The sequence below is a fragment of the Ovis aries genome, chromosome 6 (genome assembly GCF_016772045.2).
Source record: "Ovis aries strain OAR_USU_Benz2616 breed Rambouillet chromosome 6, ARS-UI_Ramb_v3.0, whole genome shotgun sequence".
NCBI classification, from domain to species: Eukaryota; Metazoa; Chordata; class Mammalia; order Artiodactyla; family Bovidae; genus Ovis; species Ovis aries.
In genome coordinates, this window is record NC_056059.1 from 7412890 (window position 1) to 7434224 (window position 21335).

Sequence of the window (21335 nt, forward strand, 5' to 3'; positions counted from 1 at the left end):
ACCATCTCATCCTCTGTTGTCCCCTTCTCCTCCTGCCCTCAATCTTTCCCAGCATCAGGGTCTTTTCAAATGAGTCAGCTCTTCGCATGAGGTGGCCAAAGTACTGGAGTTTCAGCTTCAGCATCAGTCCTTCCAATGAACACCAAGGACTGATCTCCTTTAGGATGGACAGGTTGGACCTCCTTGCAGTCCAGGGGACTCTCAAGAGTCTTCTCCAACACCACAGTTCAAAAGCATCAATTCTTCAGTGCTCAGCCTTCTTTATAGTCCAACTCTCACATCCATACATCACCTTTGGAAAAACCATAGCCTTGACTAGACGGACCTTTACTGACAAAGAAATGTCTTTGCTTTTTACTATGCTGTCTAGGTTGGTCATATCTTTCCTTCCAAGGAGTAAGTGTCTTCTAATTTCATGGCTGCAATCACCATCTGCAGTAATTTTGGAGCCCCCAAAATTAACGTCAGTCACTGTTTCCCTATCTATTTCCCATGAAGTGATGGAACTGGATGCCATGATCTTTGTTTTCTGAATGTTGGGCGTTAAGCCAACTTTTTCACTCTCCTCTTTCACTTTCATCAAGAGACTCTTTAGTTCTTCACTTTCTGCCATAAGGGTGGTATCATCTGCATATCTGAAATTATTGATATTTCTCCCAGCAATCTTGATTCCAGCCTGTGCTTCATCCAGCCCAGCATTTCTCATGATGTACTCTGCATATAAGTTAAATAAGCACGGTGACAACATACAGCCTTGACACACTCCTTTTCTTATTTGGATCCAGTCTGTTGTTCCATGTCCAGTTCTAACTGTTGCTTCCTGACCTGCATATAGGTTTTGCAAGAGGCAGGTCAGGTGGTCTGCTATTCCCATCTCTTTCAGAATTTTCCACAGTTTATTGTGATCCACACAGTCAAAGGCTTTGGCATAGTCAATAAAGCAGAAATAGATGTTTTTCTGGAACTCCCTTGCTTTTTCAGTGATCCAGTGGATGTTGGCAATTTGATCTCTGGTTCCTCTGCCTTTTCTAAAACCAGCTTGAACATCAGGAAGTTCATGGTTCACATATTGATGAAGTCTGGCTTGGAGAATTTTGTGTATTACTTTATTAGCGTGTGAGATGAGTGAAATTGTGTGGTAGTTTGAGCATTCTTTGACATTGCCCTTCATTGGGATTGGAATGCAAACTGACCTTTTCCAGTCCTGTGGCCACTGCTGAGTTTTCCAAATGTGCTGGCATATTGAGTGCAGGACTTTCACAGCATCATCTTTCAGGATTTGAAAGAGCTCAACCGGAATTCCATCACCTCCACTAGCTTTGTTCGTAGTGATGCTTCCTAAGGCCCACTTGATTTGGGGATTACATGTTCATAGAACTAAATCCATGTTAACTTTAAAAGCATGTATTGAAAACACTAATAAAATGTAACACAGGTCCATGAAGAAAAAGCTTTGGTGGTGTTGGAAGATAATTCTGTGTGCTATTCTTGCATGCCTGCGTGAGCGGAGGCACTGACTATCTTCGCTTGGAACTGTCTTTTCAAGGATGTTTATAGAACAGACAGCCTTGCAAGGTAGAGATAGTACCTCCCTTCAGAGCAAAGGGCAAGATGCCTACTCTCCAGTATAAAGAAGACCATGTCTATCCTTGGGGCAAAGGTCACTCAGGATTACCACCCATTATAAAAGATTTGGATTCCTCGGTGACAGGATTCCTCTCCTGTAATGCACTCCGCTGCACGTGCGGGTATCGATCTAGATTGTGCATGGCCCTGCAGGAACGGGGCCTTGAAGCAGCACACATGCGAATACTGTGGCTGCTGCCATTGCTGTGAGAAATAGAACACTTTCTCTCTGCCTCAGGAGGCTTGCACCTTCTGATAGCATCCATGGAACTGTGGCGGGTGGACTGTTAGCTTGCAAACAGGATGAAATCTCAGACCCTTCCCAGTTCTTAACAAGTGGAAAAAGGAGAACTGTAAACATGCAAGGACAGGAAAAGATCCAGTCTATCTAAGATACTATTAACAGCAACTGCACAAGGATGTACGTGGGAAAATAACCATCCCCAAAGGCTGCGTTTTGGAACAAACCAGAGCAGCTTTGGTACAGGAATTTGTGTGTGTACAAAGAGAAAATAGGATAGGGCAAAGCAAACATATTGCCTGAAACCATGGGGTACTAGTAAACACACATGACAGTAAACAGCTTTCTAAAGACAGGGACACTGGGCTGCACATGATTCATATGTTTGCTCCTGGCTTAAAAATGAGCACCGGTACTAGATTCGCAAAAGCTGTTAAATTCTGCTGATGTTCAAAGCTGCAGGAAACAGTTTCATATCTATAGTCTCAAGAAGCCAGCAGGCTGGTTTGTAGCTTTATGCAATTATTTTATCTGGCAAATTGAGTGGAGAAAGAGGGGGGAATTACCATGAATTATAATTCATAGTTAATAAAATATAACTGGCAACAGTAAGTAAGAAAAACACAATAGCTTAATGGTGATATGGCAAAGAGGCATTTTTTTTTTCACTTTAATTTTACTTCATTAACACAGTTCATCCTCTGAGGGGCAGGGAATAATGAGGCCATATCAGCCCTGGCCTCTGGATCCTGCTAAGTCTGTTTAAAAGCAGGAAACAACCTGATTTGAACATGGGTAGAAGACTGAATAGACATTTTTCCAAAGAAGAAATGCAGATGGCCAGCAGGCACACGAAAAGATGCTCAACATTGCTAACTATCAGGGTGATGCAAATCAAGGCCACAGTGAGATATCACCTCACGCTTATCAGAATGGCTATCATCTAAATGAATATAAATGATGAATGTGGTGAGGATGTGGATAAAAGAGAACCCTTGGACACTGCTTTTTCGTGGGAATGTAAACTGGTGCAGCCACTCTCGAAAACAGTATGGAGGTTTCTCAAAATACTGAGAACTACCCTATGACCCAGAAATTCCTCTCCTAGGTATATACATCTGAAAAAAATATACTAATTCTAAAAGATATATGTGCCCCAATGTTTACAGCACCATTATTTACCATTGCCAAGATATGGAAGAAACCTGTGTTCATCAACAGATGAATGGATAAAGACGCGGTACGTATATACAATGGAATGCTACTCAGCCATGAAAAGAATGGAAATCTGCCATTTGCATCAACATGGGAGGACTTGGAGGATATTATGCTAAGTGAAATAAGTCAGACAGAGAAAAACAAATAACTTACATCCCCACATACATGGAATCTGAAAGTAAAACAAACTAGTGACTAAAACAAAAAAGAAGCTGAGTCACAGATACAGAGAAGAAATTAGTGGCTACCAGTGGGAAAGGGGGAGGGGCAATAGCAGTAGGGATTAAGAGGTACAAACTATTTTGTACAAAATTAGCTGCAAGAATATATTGTACAATATGGGGAATATAGCCAACATTTTATGATAACTATAAATGAAGTATAACCTTAAAAAAACCTGTGAATCACTCTATTGTATACTTGTAACTTACACAATATTATACATCAATAAAAAATGCAAACCAAAGCTTCTCTAGTGGCTCAGATGCTAAAGAATCTGCCTGCCATGCAGGAGACCCAGGTTAGATCCCTGGGTTGGGAAGATCCGCTGGAGAAGGGAATGGCAACATATTCCAGTATTCTTTCCTGGAGAATTCCATGGACAGAAAAGCCTGGTAGCTACAGGCCATGAGGTCACAAAAGTCAGACACGACTGAGTGACTAACACTGTCACTTTCACACCTCAATTAAAAAAACCTTAAACTGAAACAAAAGAGAAAAAGGAACAAATTCCTGGCCAGCACAGAAGGCACTCTTAACCCCAGGTGCAGTTTTCTGCAAGCCCGATCAGTGTAAGATGCTGAGCCACTCAGGAGGCAGTTCAAGACAGCCACAGAGTAAGACCTTGAACTCACCTCCTCCCACAGAAACACCAAGTCTACAGCTACATATAGAAAAATTCCTGCTGAAAATGACCCGAAACCTAGCTGAACTGCTCCTCCACAAAAAAGGATAAGAGAGCCATGCTGGGGCGGGTAGGAGAGGGAGAGATACAATCTCTGCAAGTGTGTCTCCTGTCCACCCAGTGCAGCCAACCATGGTTGGGAGGTTAGCTCACAAAAATGGCACTTCTCCTAAGGAGTGAGGTTTGTGTCCCATGTCAGTCACCTCAACCCTTGGGACCTGCACCGGAGAGACAAGCCCCCTGAACACCGGGCTTTTAAAACCAACAAGGTTTATGTCTTAGAGGCCCAAAGAGCTATGAGGAAGTGAAATTCTGCTGTTAAAGTGCTTATGCACAGACTCGCTAACTCCAGGACCCAGTGCAAAAGAAGCAGTTTGAAAAGCACCTAGGTCACATGTGAAGGAGATTCAGTGCACTTCTGAGTAGTTAACTGAAGAAAACAAACTAGTTTGAAGAGAAATATGCACTCCTTTGTTCACTGTAGCATTATTGACAATAGCCAAGCTATGTGAATGACCTGTGTCCATTGATGTATGAATGGGTAAAGAAGATGTTTTCACACACACACACACACACACACACACACACACACAATGGAATACTACGCAGCCATGAAAAGAAAATCTTGTTATTTGGGACAGCATGGATGGACTTTGAAGGATTTGTGCTAAGTGAGATAAGTAAGACAGGGAAAGACAAACGATGGATTATTTCACTTACATGTGGGATCTGAAAAACAAAACAGATGAACAAACAAAACAAAACTCACAGATTCAGAGAACAGACTGGTGGTTGCCAAGCAGAAGATGGATTGCTGGGGGGTGATGGGGAACATGTGTGAAGGGGATCAAAAGTCACAAATTTCTAACTATTGAATGAATCATGGGAATATAGTGTACAGCATGGTGACTACAGCCAAAGTATATTGAATATTTGAATGTTGTTAAGAGACTAAATCTTAAAAGTTCTCATCACAAGAAAAAAAAAGCTACTAATCTGTAGCTTTTTATGGATACAGATGATAACTAGACTAGTTCTGGTGATCATTTTGCAATGTATACAAATATTTAGGTGTACATTATGTTGTACACCTAAAATATAGTTTTACATATCAATTATACTGCAATGTTAAAAAATTACACTTGCGGTAATTAAAATTACTGCAAAATCCACCTGAGGCAGTCTGCACATTTAACACAATCGCTATTAAATTATTGATGGAATTTTTCACAGAATTAGAACAAAACTTTTTAATTTATATAGAAATACAAAAGACCCTGAATAGCCAAAACAATCTTGAGAAAGAAGAACAGAGACAGAGAAGCCATGCTCCCTGACTTCAGACTATACTACAAAGCTACAGTAATTAGAACAGTATGGTACTGGCACAAAGACCGACATATGGATCAATGCAACAGGATAGAAAGCCCAGACATAAACCCATGCACATGGTCAGTTAATCTACAACAAAGGAGGTAAGAAAACAGAATAAAGAAAAGACTTTCTCTTCAGTAAGTGCTGCTGGGAAGACTGGACAGCTACATGTAAAAGAATAAAATTAGAACATAATCTAATACAATATAAAAAAGTAAGCTCAAAATGGATTAAAGACCTAAATGTAAGATAAAATTCCTAGAGGGAAACATAGGCAGAACACCCTTGGGCTTCCTTGGGTCCAGTGGTTAAGAATGCACCCTGAAAGGCAAGGTACACCAGTTTGGTCCCATCCAGGAAGACCCACAAGCCATGCAGCAACTAAACTCATGTGTCACAATTACCAAGCCTGTGCTCTAGAGCCCGTGAGCCACAACTCCTGAGCCCATAGACTGCAACAACTGAAGCCCACGCATCCAGCTTCCCTGTTCTACAACAGGAGAGGCTACTGCAGAGAGAACCCCGTGCACCTCAGCCAGAGAGTAGTCCTCGCTTGCCACAACTAGAGAAAGCCTGCGTGCAGCCACAAAGTCACACCACAGCCAAAATAAACAAATAAATCTTCACAAAAAGAATGCTCTTTGACATATTATAAACTGCAGAAATATTCTTTTTGGATCTGTCTCCTAGAGTGATGGAAACAGAAATAAATACATGAGGGACTTCCTTGGTGGTACAGTGGATAAGAATCTACCCTCCAATCGCAAGGGACAGGGGTGTGATCCCTAGTCCAAGAAGATCCCACATGCTGCAGGTAGCTATAGTCCATGAGCCACAACTTCTGAGCCCACGTGCTGCAGCTCCTGAAGCCTGTGTGCCTGGAGCCTGTGCACGGAAACGAAGAGTAGCTCCCACTCACTGCAACCAGAGGAAGCCCGTGGACAGCAATGAAGACCTGGCACCACCAAAAATAAATAAATAGATACATAAACTAACTAAAAGAATAAACAAATGGGACCTAATTAAACTCAAAAATGTCTGCACATTAAATAAAATCATCAAGAAAATGAAAAGACACCCTATAGTCTGGGAGAAAGAAAATATTTGTAAATGATGCGAGTGACAAGGAGTTGATCTCCCAAAATATACAAAGAGCTTGTACAGCTTCATATAAAACACCAAACAATCCAATCAAAAAATGTGCAGAGGACCTAAACAGACATTTCTCCAAAGAAGACATACCAATAGGCACATGAAAAGATGCTCAATATTGCTAATGTTGGAGAAATGCAGACAAATCTACAACGAGGTATCACTTCACACTGGTTAGAGTGGCCATCATCAAAATGTCTACAAATAATAAATGCTGGAGAGTGTGTAGAGGAAAAAAAAATACCTTTCTACACTACTGGTGGGAATGTAAATTGGTATAGCCACTATGGAAAACACTTTGGAGGTTCCTTTAAAAATTAAAAATAGGGCTACCACATGACCCTGCAGTCCCACTCCGGGGCATATATCCAGACAAAGCTATAATTCTAAAAGAAACATGCACCCAAATGTTCATAGCAGCACTGTTTACAACAGCCAATACACGGAAGCAACCTAAATATCTATCGACAGATGAGTGGATGAAGAAAATACGGTATTAATATTAGCCATGAAAAAGAATGAAATAATGCCATTTGCAGCAACATGGTTGGACCTAGAGATTACCATACTAAGAAAATCAGACAGTGAAAGACAAATATCTTGTGATATCATTTATATGTGGAATCTAAAAAGATGGTACAAATGAATTTATCTACAAAACAGAAATGGACTCACAGATATAGAGGGCAGGCTTGTAGTTATCAAAGGGTACAGTGGAAGGAGGGAGAGCTGGTTTGGGAGTTTGGGATTGGCATATGCTTAGTGCTGTACATGTGTGGGTGAGCAGCAGGGGCCTGCTGTCTAGCATAGGGAGCTATGCTCTGGGCTTTGTGGTAGCCTATAATGGAAAAGAACAAAAGACAAGAACATCACAAATTACTATACATGTAACAAGTCTCACCTGTTACCTATGAAAGATCTTGTCATATACCTTTTAATTTAAAAATGAGTAAATTTATTTATGTAAAACTAAACTATATTTTTATAACTCAGTGTACTTTTATATCTACAGATACTATACAATCTATAATTTGCATATATAACTTAAAAAATAAACCAAATTTCATATGTATAATGAATGCATAAGTGCAAAAAACTTTCCATAAGGTTTTTTAAAAATATATATAAATGGCACTATAATTTGTAGGAGAGAAAGGGAAATCAACCTGTGAGTGTGCAAAGTACAGTATCATTTAGACTTCTTCAAACTTTATGATATAGGTATTATCATCACCCCTACTTTAAAGATAAGGAGACTGGGGTTCAGACTGGTTGAGTTACTTGTTCAGGTCTCACAACTTGCATAGATCTGAGATTTGAGCACAAATTTGCTTTAGTCCAGAACCTCATTATCTTTACACTTTGAATCTCTTCCTTGTGCAATAGAGAGAGAGAAGAATCTAGGCTGACACATAAATTTATCTTCCTAGAACCTGTTTTTTTCCCAAAAGAGTCATATTTTTTTTTTCAACAAAACACTTTCAACTGATGTTCTTCCTCAGAGAAAAATAATTCATGTCTTTAGTAACTAGTCATTCATATGGTAACTTGGAAAAGATAAATTATTCATTATAATTCTTTAAATATCCTGATATCCAATGGGCACTTATTGAGAGAGCCCATGTGTATTACTCTGTATATTAGGGACAGAGAATAACATGAAAAAAAAGGATGCTACATAGTTTGTGAGGATCTGATAGAAAAGTATATATGTGAATATGAAATGGAGGACAGTTGTGATCCAGAACTTCAAGTGAAATTTTTATGAATTAATTTAAGAAAAAGATGTATCTAAAAATAACGAATGAGATAATTCTTTCAGGCTCTGCGCCATCTCTCTGACATCTAAGTTGATCGAGCCATGACCTTAATGGTGAAGCACCTCAGGGCCGGTCCTGTTTTATTCTCTTCTCTACTGTCTTCTCCCAGGTGATGTCATCCAGCGCCAGGACTTGAAATGCCAGCAATATGTTAGTGTGTTCTCGATTTATATCTTTGCACCTGACTTCTCCCTAAACTCTAAGCTTGCATGCTCAACTGCCTGCGCAGCTCCACTTGGACATCTAAAAATTCTTAAAAACAAGTCCAAAATAACTCTTGATTTTTCTCCCTTATGTTGTTGGTCAGCCGCTAAGTTGTATCCAACTCTCTCTGACCGCATGAACTGCAGCATGCTAGGCTTCCCTGTCCTTCACTGCCTCCTGGAGCTTGCTCAAACTCATGTCCATTGAGTCAGTGATGCCATCCAACCATCTCATCCACTGTTGCTCCCTTCTCTTGCCTTCAATCTTTCCCAGCATCAGGGTCTTTTAACACCATAAGATAGGCACTGCCCTAAGTACTTTACATGTACTTAATTATTTAATCCTAGGGTATACCTATGAGATAGGTGTATGATGGGTCTAATTTTACCCAAAAGGAAACTGAGGCACAGAGGCTAATACGTAAACTGGCCAAAGCTGGTAGCTGATGAAGATGAGAGCCTGGCTTGGCCTGGGTCCACAGTGCATGCTCCTCCAGCCAGTGCAGGACACTCCTTTTCCCTCCGTGGTCGCCAACTCAGGGCACATACCACTGTCAGGACAAACATCTTAGGGCTGATCCTTGGTTTCAGCCTTTCTTGAAGGTCCCTACATAATGTCCATCGGCAGACTGATTAATATCTCCAAACTAGACCCCAAACCTGCTGTCTTCTGACGGTGACCCACCTGGCCAGCAAAGGCCACCTGCCTGGGTTCTCACCTTGGTTTTTCTACAGTCCCTTCTCCATGTGACAGCCAGTATGATTAAAACAAAACTAAACTAAACTAAATTTGACCCTATTACTGCCATGCCAAAGATCTCCAATGGTTGCTCCCTGAAATTAGAATAAAATCCAAATTCCTCTCGAGGAGAAAGGCAAGGGGCTGCCTTCCTGAACTAACCTCACTGCAGGCTCCTTCACGGCCACTGGGCTTCACTCTCACTAACCTCCCTTTTGTCCCTTCCTTTTCTCCTTCTCTTCCATTTCTGACCATATGCAGCTGGTTCCATAGCATCTTTCTGCATGGGACTCTCTTACCCTAGGTCTTTGTATTCATTCCTCTCTCCAGTCTCAGGTCAAATATCACACCAGAGAAGATTTTTTCATCTAGTTTCTCCCAAATCAGAACTCTCCTTGTGGACTATAATTGGACTATAAAGAAAGCTGGGCAGCAAAGAATTGATGCTTTTGAACTGTGGTGTTGGAGAAGACTCTTGAGAGTCCCTTGGACTGCAAGGAGATCCAACCAGTCCATCCTAAGGGAAATCAGTCCCAAATATTCATTGGAAGGACTGATGCTGAAGCTGAAACTCCAATAATCTGGCCACCTTTTGCGAAGAACTGACTCATTTGAAAAGACCCTGATGCTGGGAAAGATTGAGGGCGGGAGGAGAAGGAGATGACAGAGGATGAGATGGCTGGATGGCATCACTGGCTTGATGGACATGAGTTTGAGTGAACTCTGGGGTTTGGTGATGGACAGGGAGGCCTGGTGTGCTGCAATCCATGGGGTTGCAAAGAGTTGGACATGACTGAGCGACTGAATTGAACTGAACACTTTGGAACTGCATGGACTGTAGCCTGTCAGGCTCCTCTGTCCATGGAATTTTCCAGGCAAGAACACTGCAGTGGGTTCCCATTTCCTTCTCCAGGGGATCTTCCCGACCCAGGGATTGAAGCTGTGTTTCTAATATCTCTTGCATTCGCAGGTGGATTCTTTACCACTAGCACCACCTTGGAAGGCCCTCTGCTCATCCTACTTCACCATATAATTATTCTGTTCCAATCAGTTCATGATGGGCTTCCCATAGTAATGTTAAAAAAAAAAAATCTCACATAGTTACCTAGCAGAAGCCTTGGCAATGCTTAAATCTAACCCTCTCATCTCAGAGAATGAAACAAACCTAGAGATGATGGTTTATAATTTATAAATTTCTTTCACATTATAGGTTTACCATCTCACAAAGGCTCTCTGACAAAGCTGGTGCAGTTATTTTCATTATCATCCTTCCGTGGGTGGGAAGAATGAGGCTCTGAGTGGTTACATACACGTCAGTGAGCTTGTCGTCGTTGCAGGAGTAGCGTGAGGTGCTGAACTTGGCATCTTTTGAAAGAGGCTCCTTGAGCTTTGTCTCTCTGATAGTAATGAAACCCTCAGTTTAATTTGTGAGAATTTTCATGAGGTTTTCTTGGATGATGCATATATACGTAGTTTATATGGCAAGTATTCGCTAGGTCATGTCTGACTCTTGCAAACTTATGGACTGTAGCTCACTAGGCTCCTCTGTCCATAGGATTTTCCAGGAAAGAATACTGGAGTGGGTTGCCATTTCCTTCTCCAGGGGATCTTCCCCACCAGGGATGGAACCCAGGTCTCCTGCATTGAGGCAGATTCTTTATTGACTGAGCCACGAGGGAAGCCCTTACCAAGTGGAAAACATAGTATTCTATTTATGGAATGTGAAATATAGGGAAAAATAATAACTAGTTGGAGGGATCTGTAAGTATAAGGAAAGTAAGTCCTCCCTTTAATTACATGAATGAATGAAAGTAATTTACGATATGTCAGACTGGGGAGAAAAGGGAGAGATCATCACTGATATCTTTTTCTTTGCAAAGAGATAGCATCCTACAGATCAATAACAAAAGCACTGTAATGGAAAATTAGACAAAAGGCAATTCCCCAAAGAGAAATACAAATGGGCAATAAACATATGAAAGTAAAAAGTGAAGTGAAAGTTGCTCAGTACTGTCTGACTCTTTGCAACCCATGGTCTATACAGTCCATGGAATTCTCCAAGCCAGAATACTGGAGTGGGTAGCCTTTCCCTTCCCCAGGGCATCTTCCCAACCCAGGGATCGAATCCAGGTCTCCCACACTGCAGGCAGATGTAAACATATGTAACCATGGTAATTTGCTCTTACAACTAAATAAAGATAAAATTTTAAAAATTAATGAAAAATCTTTTTACCTTTTGAATTTTTAAACATTAAAGTATGACTAAATTCAGTCTCTAGTGGGAATTAGGGGAAACTTTTTTCCTGTCTTTTCTCTTTATAGTTTTCTACAGTGTTTAATTGCTTTTATTACAAACTACATGTATTACTGATATATTTGAAAACAAAATTGATTTTTGTTTTAAACAAAATGAACAAACAAGCGTAGCCCGCTCTAACTGTAGCTTTTTAGAGACAAATGTTTAAAGCTTTCTAAGATAAAATTCTTTTCTTCATTCAAAAATATTCCCCTTTTGAATGATTTTTAAAATCACCTGGTGGGGTACCTCTAGCCCACCCATAATTTTCAGCCCAAACCTTTGTGATTTCTTTGATTTTTGTATTATAAGCACATTCACTTAGACTTGAAACACAAAGAATATATCCCACTCTTATGTTTCCCCACCTGCTTCCTTTCTTTGGTCCTTTGTCCCTCCCGTTTCTTCCCTCCCCACCACTTCTCATCCTAGTTCTTATAAACCTCTTGCTCATGGCCCTCTTTAATGCTTCTTCCTGAAAGATCACAGAAGCAACATGCCTCTCATTAATTTACTATGTTAAAACTATCCATTGTCATCTTACTAGGCCACACTAAGCTATCAATTTGCTGGAATCACCTCCTCAAATCTCTGCTTCCTGTGCCTTCATGTAAAATCTACTCTATCTATATCCATAAGAAGCTTCACATGCACACACATTGGCTAAAGTATTGTTGAACAGTCTTGCTGTAGGGCTCAAAATAGGAATTCTTTGAGCATTAGGTTGAAATCAGTTGCAAAGCTATTAACTCTGTTTTGACCTGCTTCCATTGCATAAGTAGAATTAACTATTTTTATGCAAAAGTTAACATTTTTCTACAGAGAAAAGTAATAGGACCCATGTCTTTGTATCCTGCAGTAATACCGAATGCAGTTTATTTAAACCAGTATTTCTCCGAACTTGCACATTTGCCATCTACGTTAGAATCATCTAAGTGAACATATGAAACATAGATTCCTTTGCTCTCCCTAGATCTACCAATGAAAAATATGTGAGTGTTGGACTGGGAAATCTGCAGTTTAAACAAGCATTTTAAATGATTATTTTGCCACTTCTGATTTGGAAACTCATGAAAATAGTTTCATTTTGGTAAGTGACTAAATACATCTAGACAGCTCTGAGTGAAAGATTGTCAAGATGAGATTAGGGGAAAATTCTTGGATTGTTTCTTAAAAAAACTATATAGCACCCTGCTTTTTGTTAATTTACAAGTTGCAAGTTGATTCATCACTGGTGACTTTAAAAGTATCTCTGTTTTAGGCTCATCAACAATAAAATACAGCTATAAACTGCTGACTACGTCATACGCAGGGGCTTAAAGGGGGAACTTAAGTTCAGTAATGGCTTTGCTCCTTCAAGGCATTCGATTATAATAGAGAGCCAGTGTTAGAATGTGATGGCTTAAGAGGAAGATGTCCAGTGAATCAGCATCCTAGGCTGCCCTTTCTCTTGAAGATGTTACACTGACATTGTATTAATTGCCAAGTACAGAGCCTCTGCTAAAGCTCTGAATTATCCTGAAGGGTTGAGGAACAGCCTTCTGTCACTGGCATCCATTACAGACTGATCCCATCCAGGGAAACAGAATGTTTTGAATGTAACGAGCTACTGGATCTTCACTGAGAATGGCGATTGAGTACTCGTTAGTTCTTGTGAGGTGGCAAGTGACAGTAATTTTGGAGGTCTAATTCTAGCAATAAAGTCTTAACAAGAATGAAAAATACAGCTTTCCTCTTCAATTATTCATGTGCCCCTCAGTCAGACCAATGGCAATGCTCCTTTTTATCAGTTAAGAAGTGTCAAAGACTGGGAAAGTGTTTTTTTCTTCTCTCTTTTTTTCTCTTCAAATGCTTCTTACATTTCTAAATCAGATTAGCAAATTATGCAAAAATATTTTTAATATAAACCTAAACTATTTTTTTTGTCAAAGCAAATACACTATAGTTAAAATGAGCCTTCATTACAATGCCTTCTTTCTCTTGAAAATATTGTCAGATAATTTTTTGTTAAAAATTTTGTTAAACACAAAACCTCTTAAAGGTATTATTCACTGCTGCTGCTGCTAAGTTGCTTCAGTCGTGTCCAACTCTGTGCGACCCCACAGACGGCAGCCCATGAGGCTCCCCCATCCCTGGGATTCTCTAGTAGATCAGAAATCCAACTGTGGCAAGATGCAAGATGTTCTGATGACAGCAACTCTAATCTATGAATGGTTTATTTTCAAAACCACTCAATTCAATTACTCAAAAGTATCAAGTAAGTTGTCTTTCTATGTGGACTCAAATACCTTGTTTCTTAGGATTTTTGAACAAGGAAAGGCTGTTATATGTTGTTCTGATGTATATAGATTATTTAATCCAAGACAAAGAACAGAATAGTGAAGAGCTTTTTCTCCCCACATAGATTATTGTTCAATGCCCTAACCAGCTGGCTTAATTTCTACATGCAGTTTTTTTCTTTTTTTGGAGAGCTGATTCTACTCAGTATATATAGTTCAGAGAGAAAAATAGAGACAGTAAGTTACGTAAAAATAAATATGTAAATCTAAAGGGGGAGAAAATGAGGCACTGCTGTACAAAGCCAAACACCAGGGAATCAAGGCAGGGGAGAGGAGGAGAGAAGGGACCAGCAGACGGAATAGAACTCCGCTGTTGCTTTTGGGTTGGGGTAATTAGAGGATGGATTCTAAAGAGGGCAGAGTGGTAAAATAAGGACTGAGGTGGATGTAGGAACACAAGATAGTCAAAGAAGATAAAATGGAAAGAGAAAAAGCATGCAATAAAACTGATGATCAGTGCTTAAGTAACTTTATGGTAATTAGTCCTAATAAACTGGTTTTTTATTAAATTGTTTTTTAGTTGATCTCATAATACCTGCACTTTTAGAAAAAATGGCTTTAGAAACTACTGAAGGAGTAAACTGGTGATAGTCATACTTCTGCTTCTCCTGAGAAATCTTGGGAGGCTAAATTTCTTAAACTGTCCAAGTGAATAAAGGGTTACTTACTCGCTGGTGTTAACTTGTAGGGTGTAAGGGATAGGATAAGTTTATGAGCAGAATAATTTAATTTTCCCTAATTAATTACTGTCGACTCAGAAGGTTAAATTAATTATTTGATCATAGGTGTGGCATCAAAGTTTCATTTCCCAATGAGAAGAGCAGTAAAGTCTTTCTGGGGATTGAGCAGCTGTCAGAATTGTGGACATGATTACAGGAAGAACATAGGTTGTGGCAGAACAGTGCCTCCTTCCCCTTCTCTCCCCAAGATAAACACATCCTAAGCCCTGAGACATGAGGGCTCCCCAGGGCAGCAAGTGGCGAAGAACCTGCCTGCCAGTGCAGGAGACATGAGAGACGCAGCTTCAGTCCCTGGATTGGGACGATCCCCTGGAGGAGGGCATGGCAACCCACTCCAGCATTCTTGCCTGGAGAATCCCATGGACAGAGGAGCCTGGTGGACATGGGGTCACAAAGAGTCGGGCATGACTGAGGTGACTTAACATGTGCAGGACAAGCCCTGAAACCTGTGACTATGGCAACTTATATGGCAAGAAGGGTTTGGGACCTTGAGATAGGGGCTGTGTTGGTGCATCAGTCTGATCACATGAGTCCTTACAAAGTGGAAAAGCTTCCCAGTTTTACTCAGAGGGAGACGTGACTATGACAGAAAGGCACAGAGATCTACCATTGCTAGTTTTGGAAATGAAGGAAGGGAACACAAGCAAAGGAGTGTGGATAGACTTTGGAAGATGGACAAGGTGAGGCAATAAGAACACAGCGTTGACAAGACCCAGAGCTTAACCCAGTGAGACCCGTGTGCAACCCAGGCCTCTGGAATTGTTAAATGATAGTCTGGGCTATTTTAAGTCACTAAATTGTTGCAATTTGTTACAGCTGCAAAAGAAAGCAAACACGTAGCTTTTATAACAATCGGTATAATTAGTAGCAATTATTATTTATAATCATTCAGATTATTAATATGAAAATGAAAAAGCACTTAATCTTTTAAGGTAAAATTCCAATATGTAAATTTTAATACTTTAAAAATTTTAGTCCACTTAGAAGTTGAATGAAACCAGTTGGCATATTTCCTTGGTCTGTTTATAAACAGCCCATAAATGTCAAGTAGATCTCATAATTTAATTTATTTTCATATTGTGATTTTAAGACTTATTTAGTATGAATCTATAGTTCCATTATGCATACTGTTGCTGCTAAGTCGCTTCAGTCGTGTCCTACTCTGTGCGACCCCATGGACGGCAGCCCACCAGGCTCCTCTGTCCACGGGATGCTCTAGGCAAGAACGCTGGAGTGGGTTGCCATTTCCTTCTCCACCATTATGCATAAACGGCCCATAAAAGTTAAGAATACAAAAAGTGCTTTAGCTATTAATTCATTCTTCCCAAAGACCAAGAGACAACATACCAGCTTTTACTTCATTTGAAAAAATTTGTGTGCTTAAAAAAATGTTAGGAATGCCTGTATAAAGCACATTAAAACATCATAGGAACTATAAAATCTGAGTGTATATAGAGAAAAAAAGTTAAATTATCAGGCAATTTCTGTTCTTTAATTGAGCTAGCACCAAAAGTATCTGTCATTATGTCAACCCTAATTTAATCAAAACTGCTAAAGTGGTAACAGTAACCAGAACTGCAGGCAAAGTCCCTAGAAAGAAGAACTTTGGTGCACAGGTAGATGAACTGAACTCAGATCTTCAAGTAAACTCTTCCCTGGCCAAATCATTGCAGTTACTTGAGTCCAAGGCATTTCAAGAAGTAATTAATTGTTCCAAACTTAAGTCCAGGGAAGAGCTTCAGATATGACCCATCAAGCTGTAACAGACTCTGTCTTAGATCTGATTTGCTATAGAATTTGGTAGGAAGGATTTGATATGGACACCCCATTGCTGTCTTCAGAGGAAACTGGGGACCAGGGTGTGGTGGGAAAGCTGAGCTTGTGGAGCAGGTAAAGCCACATTTTGTATCCCAGGACTGCTTCTTGCTGGTTGAAAGATTTTAGGCAAGTTAATCTTAGTTAGTCTGTGAACCTAAGCTTCTTCATATGAATTGATGTACTTATAGTCATTGTTTTATAGGATTTTATATGAGGATTAAATGATAATAAATACAAAACACAAAACAATGTATGTACTCTGTGTTACCTATTTGGGGAGTAGTTAAGTACTCCCATACCATTTCTGTCCTTTATTGAGCCCATCTTTACATGACATGTTCCCTTGGTATCTCCAATTTTCTTGAAGAGATCTCTAGTCTTTCCCATTCTATTGTTTTCCTCTATTTCTTTGTACTGATACTGGGGAAGGCTTTTTAACTCTCCTTTCTATTCTTTGGAACTCTGCATTGAGATGCTTATATCTCTCCTTTTCTCCTTTGCTTTTTGCTTCTCTTCTTTTCACAGCTATTTGTAAGGCCTCTTCAGGCAGCCATTTTTCTTTTTTTGCATTTGTTTTCCATGGGGATGGTCTTGATCCCTGTCGCCTGTACAATGTCAGGAACTTCCCTCCATAGTTCATCAGGCACTCTGTTTATCAGATCTAGTCCCTTAAATCTATTTCTCACTTCACTGTGTAATCATTAGGGATTTGAATTAGATCATAATGGAATGGTCTAGTGGTTTTCCCTACTTTCTTTAATTTAAGTCTGAATTTGGTAATAAGGAGTTCATGATCTGAGCCACAGTCAGCTCCCGGTCTTGTTTTTGCTGACTGTATACAGCTTCTCCATCTTTGGTTGCAAAGAAAATAATCTGATTTCAGTGTTGACCACCTGGTGATGTCCATGTGCAGAGTCTTCTCTTGTGTTGTTGGAGGAGGCTGTTTGCTATGTCCAGTGCATTCTCTTGGCAAAACTCTATTAGCCTGTCCTGCTTCATTCTGTACTCCAAGGCCAAATTTGCCTGTTACTCCAGGTGTTTCTTGACTTCCTACTTTTACTCAATATGCCAGCAAATTTGGAAAATTCAGCAGTGGCCACAGGACTGGAAAAGGTCAGTTTTCATTCCAATCCCAAAGAAAGGCAATACCAGAGAATGCTCAAACTATTGCACAACTGCACTCATCTCACACGCTAGCAAAGTAGTGCTCAAAATTCTCCAAGCCAGGCTTCAACAGTACATGAACTGTGAACTTCCAGATGTTCAAGGTGGATTTAGAAAAAGCAGAGGAACCAGAGATCAAATTGCCAACATCTTCTGGATCCTTGAAAAAGCAAAAAAGTTCAAGAAAAACATCTATTTCTTCTTTATTGACTATACCAAAGCCTTTGACTGTGTGGATACAATAAACTATGCAAAATTCTTAAAGAGATGGGAATACGGGACCACCTGATCTGCCTCTTGAGAAATCTATATGCAGGTCAGGAAGCAACAGTCAGAACTGGACATGGAACAACAGACTGGTTCCAAATCGGAAAAGGAGTACATCAGGTTGTATATTGTCACCCTGCTTATTTAACTTCTATGCAGAGTACATCATGAGAAACGCTGGGCTGGATGAAGCACAAGCTGGAATCAAGATTGCCAGGAGAAATATCAATAACCTCAGATATGCAGATGACACCACCCTTATGGCAGAAAGTGAAGAAGAACTAAAGACCCTCTGATGAAAGTGAAAGAGGAGAGTGAAAAGTTGGCTTAAAGCTCAACATTCAGAAAACAAAGATCATCACATCCAGTCCCATCATTTCATGGCAAATAGATGGAGAAACAATGGAAACAGTGGCAGACTTTATTTTTCTGGGCTCCAAAATCACTGCAGATTGTGACTGCAGCCATGAAATTAAAAGACACTCCTTGGGAGAAAAGTTAGGACCAATCTCGACAGTATTGATGTTACTTTGTCAACAACGGTCCTTCTAGTCAAGGCTATGGTTTTTCCAATAGTCATGTATGGATGTGAGAGTTGGACTATAAAGAAAGCTGAGCATTGAAGAATTGATGCTTTTGAACTATGGTGTTGGTCAAGACTCTTGAGAGTCCCTTGGACTGCAAGGAGATCCAACCAGTCCGTCCCGGGGAGGGAAATCCTGAATATTCATTGGAAGGACTGATGTTGAAGCTGAAACTCCAGTACTTTGGCCACCTGATGTGAAAAGCTGACTCATTTGAAAAGACCCTGATGCTGGGAAAGATTGAAGGTGGGAGGATAAGGGGAGGACAGAGGATGAGATGGTTGGATGGCATCACTGACTCAACGGACATGAGTTTGAGTCAACTCTGGGAGTTGGTGATGGACAGGGAGGACTGGCATGCTGCAGTCCCTGGGTTTGCAGAGAGTTGGACATGACTGAGCAACTGAACTTAACTAAGTGCCCCTAAACCTATCATTATAAAATAGTTGCATCTTTTATGGACCTATAAAGCCATCAAAATACAAAAGAAGATCCATTTATGCTTTGATTTAATCCTAAGAATCATGCAATATTTGAAAAATCAATCCAAAGAAGGAAGAACCAAGTAAAATTTTGTCCTTTCTTCTCTTTCTTTATAAAAAATACTGTTTCATTATTCATCAGTATACCCCTTGAAATCCTTATCACAGCACTTTGATGGAGTAGATGTTGATTTTCTAAAGTGGACTGAATATATCTAGCACCTAAATCTGTACTCAGAGTTTTCCTCTTGTCATCTCCTGCTCATCCCCAAGCTTGTCATTGCCTGGTGGAGCTTTTGTACCACCTATGATTGTCTTGCTCTTTATCCTGCTTAGGTGGAGTCACCACATCAGACCTTTAAATATGTAAGCAGTCATCAGATATTCTGTTTATGTATTCATGTGGTGTTCAGAAATAGCATTTTGTCTCCTTTAAATAATTTAGAACTCATTCTTTTAGGATGTCATTGTATAACAAATGTCTCCTTGATATTAATAATAATAGAGATACATTCCATTTCACAATGTAGCAAATTTAATAAATGTAAGTAGAAGTAGAATATGGATACAAAAGTTTTTCCCTTTGCTAAAGTATTTTATTTCCCCATGTTACTGCCAAAAATTATTTTCAGAAAATTATTTATTTCATATAATTGTCTTCATAGTTGCTAGCACTATGGCTATTTGACCTTGACAGTAGTATTGAGAATGAGTCTTTTCCTGTATATTATAAATCACATTATATAAAATTTAGGAATAAATTCTACCAAACTAAAAGAAGGGGAGAGAAGCATTTCATAAACATTCACAACAACAGTTCTAAATTGCCTAACTTTTTTTGACAACTGTAAAACAATTAGAGTCCAGGGGGATTCTAATACATCTTACCACCACAAACATTCAGGTGACTTCTAGGGAGCCCTATATTTCCAAACATGAGCAGCAATGTTTATACATGAAGAAACCATCAAGTAGGCTCTGTAAATTCAATAAAACTATCTTTTTAAAAAAAATATTCATTTAGCTACACCAGGCCTTAATTGCAGCATATGGGATCTTCAGTCTTCACTGCAGCATACAGGATTTTTTAGTTGCAGCATATGGGATCTAGTTCCCTGACCAGGGCTTGAACAGGGGCCCTCTGCATTATGAGTGCAGAGTCTTAGCCACTGGACCACCAGGGAAGTCCCTAAAACTATCTTTCAAAGACAAGAGTGAATAAAGACATTTACATACCATAAAATTGGAGAGAGTTTACCATGAATCCACTCATTAAAGGTACATCTAAAGGGTATGCTCCAAGAAGAAGCTGAAATTCCAATACTCTGGCCACGAAGAACGTGATTCAGTCATTTAACAGGTATATAAAGAGCCAGGCACAATTCCAGATGCTGGAGATACCTCAGTGAACAGATAGAAGAGAAAATCTTGTCCCCACAGCGTTTACATTTTAGTAGCCAAAGTCAGAAACCAACAAAAATAAGCAATCACATAGAGTCTTTTCAGTGGTGTGCTGTAAGCCTTTAAGACCAGCTCTTTGAAAAGAAAAAAGCCTGAGTTTGCATCATTTACCATTTTTTTGTGGTAATACTACCCTCATGTCAAAATTCCAAACTACTGGCAATGTTATTGAAGCTGGGAAGAGATGTAGACAGCTGGCCTGGTGGGCATGTGTGCGCCAGTTTCAGCACATTATAGCTGATCACAAGTTTCAGGGAAAAAAACTAGCAGGAAAAGATGAGAAGGCTTGGGGGCTGCAATGTTAAAAAGAATAGTCAAGGAAGATGTCACTGAGAAGGTGACATTTGAATAGAGACCTGAAAGAAGTGAGGAAGAACCACCCAAGTGAGCCATGAACCAATTTGGGGAAAAGCCCTTAAGTCAGAAAGAACAGCACATGTGAAACCCTGAAAGCTGGAACAGCAAGGCCCGTAGAGGGGATTAGAGTGAAGAGGAGCGGAGTGGGATGTGATCAGGGAGTTTCAGAGCGGGCAGAGGAGACTAAGAACTTTGGCAGTTATCATGGTTGAGACTGGAAGTCACTGGGGGGTTCTAGGCATAAGAACATGATCTGAATCGTATGTTAATGACATCACTCTGGCTTACCTGTTGAAAAGGACTAGGCTAACCTAATTAACTCATGATGGTAGTAAAAGCAGAATGTCTACATCTGGGATTAAAAGACACAATGCAGTTAACTTTATCTTTCAGGCTCCAAAATCACTGCAGATGGTGACTGCAGCCATGAAATTAAAAGACGCTTACTCCTTGGAAGGGAAGTTATGATCAATCTAGACAGCATAGTAAAAAGCATATTACTTTGCCAATGAAGGTCCATCTAGTCAAAGCTGTGGTTTTTCTAGTAGTC

General features: G+C 39.9%; 1 protein-coding gene and 1 non-coding gene across 2 annotated transcripts in view; both read right to left on the reverse strand.

The window, feature by feature from the left end:
- The window catches only part of LOC101111805 (N-deacetylase and N-sulfotransferase 3), a 177600-nt gene that overhangs the window by 132367 nt on the left and 23898 nt on the right, over nt 1-21335 (reverse strand). The gene's annotated exons all lie outside the window — the stretch shown is intronic.
- On the reverse strand, nt 20079-20151 carry TRNAM-CAU (transfer RNA methionine (anticodon CAU)). Its single transcript has one exon. It is a non-coding gene; the product is annotated as a tRNA-Met (tRNA).